General features: G+C 38.5%; 1 pseudogene; it reads right to left on the minus strand.

The window, feature by feature from the left end:
* Window positions 1-1,709: 1,709 nt before the first annotated feature.
* LOC138145970 (alanyl-tRNA editing protein Aarsd1 pseudogene) lies at window positions 1,710-3,185 on the minus strand (annotated as a pseudogene).
* Window positions 3,186-4,013: the final 828 nt, after the last annotated feature.

Below are 4,013 nucleotides of genomic sequence, written 5' to 3' on the forward strand. Positions count from 1 at the left end.
TAGACTCAAATTTTTAAAGGTGTGAATGCATATATAGCAAAAAGGTTTTTGGAAATTCTTGTTATTAGAAATCCTTTTTCTTCATTTTTCTACTTAGTTATAGATCTCTGCTGGACTCTGAAGTGTATTTGCAGAGTTTTAAAGCTGCCTTTCCTCAATATGTCTGATTCATTATTGGCAAATCCCTCAGATTCCCAAAGAGGCATCCCTACAAGCTATTGTTACTTCAGAAATGCAACTATCATTTCTAGTAGATATGCTGCTTACAAATTTCAATTAGTTACATCCCAGCCATTTCTTTCTTTTGTAGAAGGTGAATTTTCTTGGAATATATACTGATGTGCTGTTAATCTTTGTTATGTCTATTCCTACTTCCAACTATATGTACTTTTTTCCTACTATTTTCAATAGCATTGTCAACATGGAGGGGAAAGAAAAGAGGAGATACTGTTCTCTCAAGAGTAATCCTAAACCATAGATAGTAAATTGGGAGTCCTAAAACACTCACCTGAATAACTCTACATAGATTCCTGTAGCATGACTGATTAAAAAAAAATAATCACAAAATATTTTCTTATGCAATCATATCATATCATATCATCTGATGGATGACTCAAATTTACTATTGCCTTTTCAAAATGATTAAGCATTTATTAACACCTACCTCATGTTTGCTTGATTAATTCAGATAAGAGTTAGAGCCTTATTTGATTAATTGAGGAGACAATGAATCTTTACTCTTGCAGGGACAGCTAGAAAACACAGTGGATAGAGTACCAGACCTGAAATCAAGAAAGTGAGTTCATATCTGGCCTTAAACACTTACTGGCTATGTGAACATGGGCAACTCACTTAACCTCAGTTTTCTCATTTGTAAAATAGGAATAATGATAATACTTCGTTCCCTGGATTGTTGTAAGAATGAAATGGGGTAAAATTGTAACATGTTTAAACACAGTGTGTGGAACACATATTTGGCGCAATTTGTTGTTATTAAAATATGCCTGTGTGCATGCATATGGATCACATAATTGAAGGATCTTACATACAAAACTTGTAAAAATCTCAGTGGTCTACCGGTCCAATGTCTTCATTTAATGATTAAGGAAACTGGGGCAGCAGGAGGATAATTTATTTGCTCAGGCTCATATAGCACCAGAAAAATCCTTTTTAAACAGTCTTTCTGACTCTAGCGTCAGTGTTATTTCTTCTGTGTCATAATATAAATATGAATGTCATTATAGTTATAGAAGACATAGGTAAAAAATAATATAGATAGATGATACTGGTCAATGATGGCTAACTTAGGTAAAAGCAGAGGCAATACACAATGCATAAGGATACATATCAGTTTTTAAAAATCATGTGTTTAAATATGAAACAAAATTTTCATCTTGTTTGGACTGAACTCAAGAGTATGGTTGGATATAATTTGATACCTCCGATGTAAATAATGTAAATGTTATAAATGATATAGACAGATGTCATAGAGATGAGATCACAATAAAGAGAGAGGTAGAGATAAAAGATAGATATGTGGAGATATAGATGCACAGCTAAACTTCATAGTTTCAAGGAACTATGGTTTTTGGAATAAGCACTTTAATGACGATCACAAAATTTTTGTTTCTTTGTAGACACTATTGTACAGTGCCTATAAACAAAATGTTCATCATTATAATGTCAGACTCGTAATGAAGCCTTATGAATTTATTTTTTTCCAATAAAACCATTTTATTGTCTAAAAGAAGGCAAAATTTTTCCATGGCCACATGCTGTCTGGTCCTAAGGAAGTGCCTGGGAAGGACACAAGGGCAAGAGTAGCTATTCCTCAGCACTGGGAATGTTAAGATAGGCCTGGAGAAGGGACTGCATCTCTGTTCACAGGCTGAGTTTTGTGTCCTTGCCCTGAAAGTGGCCTTTCTTTCCAGCTCTTTTGCCTTTCAGCAATTCAGCTACCCTGGGTCATAACATATCCACTGCTTCAAACGGTCCTGCAAGTAAGAAGAGCCCCGAACCTTTCTCATCTCCCACAGTTAAGAGAAGGGTGTCCTCAATCCCAAACTCATTAGCAATGATGTTCATAAACTCAGAGTCGCCATCTCTCCTGTGTAATACAATCACTCCTCCCTTGTCTGGACTGTCTCTAAGACTGTGGGCAGTGAGAATGGCCAGGTCTCTCAGGAGATTCTCCTTATTCTTCTGGAGCAGCTTGGCTGACTTCTGCAGTTTCTGAACAGCCTCTGCATGTTCTTCCACTCCGCACTTGAGTAATGTGGTCAAGGCCTTTTCTATCCCATGACTTTTCTCCATCCACTTCAGCACCTGGTTCGCTGCTAAGAAACACTAGGTTGGTCTTGTTCTTTTTCCCTTACCTAGGAGCTTAATGACCTGCAGATCACTGAGCTTTCTCACGTGGGTTCCACAGCACATGTTGGAGTCGACACCCTCAATGGTGATGACAGGGATTGGTCCTGCATGGTGATCTGGCAAACCCAAGCCCCTTAACTTCTCCTCCTCAGGATCATCCGGGCTCAGCTCTATCACAGTCACAGGAAGGCAATTTCAGGTTAACACTCTGCTCGATAGCATCTATTTGTTCTGGTGAGACCATGGGGCTATCCAGCTCTATTGTGCTTCGGAAGCGTCCTAACTCCCATGATATTGTCTTCAAGCCAAACAGGTGGTCAGCCACAGCTGTAATGAGATGTTGCCCTGAATGTTGCTGCATGTGATCAAACCTCTGATCCCAGTTCAGCTGTGCTTGGACTTTTCTCTCTGGTGCCAGGGGAGTAAGCAAGAAATGATCAGCTTCGGATCCGCGGTGGGTCACTCTGAGCACTGGGATGTTATCAATGGAACCTCAGTCATCAGGCTGGACCCTGCCCTCAGGGAAGCAGCATATCTTCCAAAACCACGTGGTAGCCTCTAAGTTTCTCCTGATTCTTGCCATTGCCTTTCCCAAAGGTCTGCAGCTCCGCAGGGCGGCAAGAGAGCACGGTGGTGCAGAACTCTCGAGCGTAGCTGTCCCGCTGGCACCGGAACGTCATGGTTACTAGCTCCCTGGAAGTAGAGAACTCTAAACAGTAGGATCTGGCATGGGGGGAGATCAAGCCCTAGGTAGGACCTGAGTCTCTTCCCTCTTCTTGGTAGAATTTGCGGAAAGGGATCGAAGCCTTATGAATTTAACCCTATTGGTTATTGGGTAATATATTCAGTTTCCAAAGTGTCAGTCTTTTCAAGTGTTTTGGATTTACTTGCAGTGACTTTAATAAAACAGAGTCACCTTCAAGCAATGATGTCACATTGAAGTAGGTTTTAATATTATTTGTACCCAAACAGGATAACAGGTTTCTTATAAACAATATTACAACATAATTTACATAAATATTATTACATTACCCATGAAGATAATAATGTAAGTGTACCAACCATAAAGAAGTACAATGATTTACAGCTTTCTAAATAATTCCAGATGCATTATCTCATTATATTTCATCTGAAAAACTAATAATTTTTATCCTTATCTCTAATTCTAGACCTCACAAAGACCAGATCCCAGGTTCAAAGTAATTATGTCCTCATATTTGTATGAAAGACCTTCATTTATTCACTTACCCATCCAGTTATTCATTTTCTAACAATTAATTATTAATAATCTCCTCTCTGCAAAGCATTATGTGAATTTGAAAATGAATATGATACCTTCTTTACATACCCTCAAAGAGCTTGTGGTCTATGAAGGGAGATGGTAAGTCATTTAACAATTATAATGAAAATGTTACATTTTAGAATTCTCCTGAAGGTCAGTTAGAGAGAAAAGAAGGGACACTTGCAATAGGAGTGAATATAGTTTCACTTATAGTATTCTCATTTTTCTTTATTTATCTTCTCCAATAATTACCTCGGACAAACTGAGAATGTTGTGGGTGCTGGTACAAGGTCAGGACAGCTCATTGTTATCTGGGGCTAAGCAGTGGGTGAATCAATTGATTTCCTTCCAATACTACTTT

The sequence above is a fragment of the Petaurus breviceps genome, unplaced genomic scaffold, assembly GCF_028583685.1.
Source record: "Petaurus breviceps papuanus isolate PSGF00001 unplaced genomic scaffold, PetGlider_PUasm1.0 139, whole genome shotgun sequence".
Classification (NCBI taxonomy): domain Eukaryota; kingdom Metazoa; phylum Chordata; class Mammalia; order Diprotodontia; family Petauridae; genus Petaurus; species Petaurus breviceps.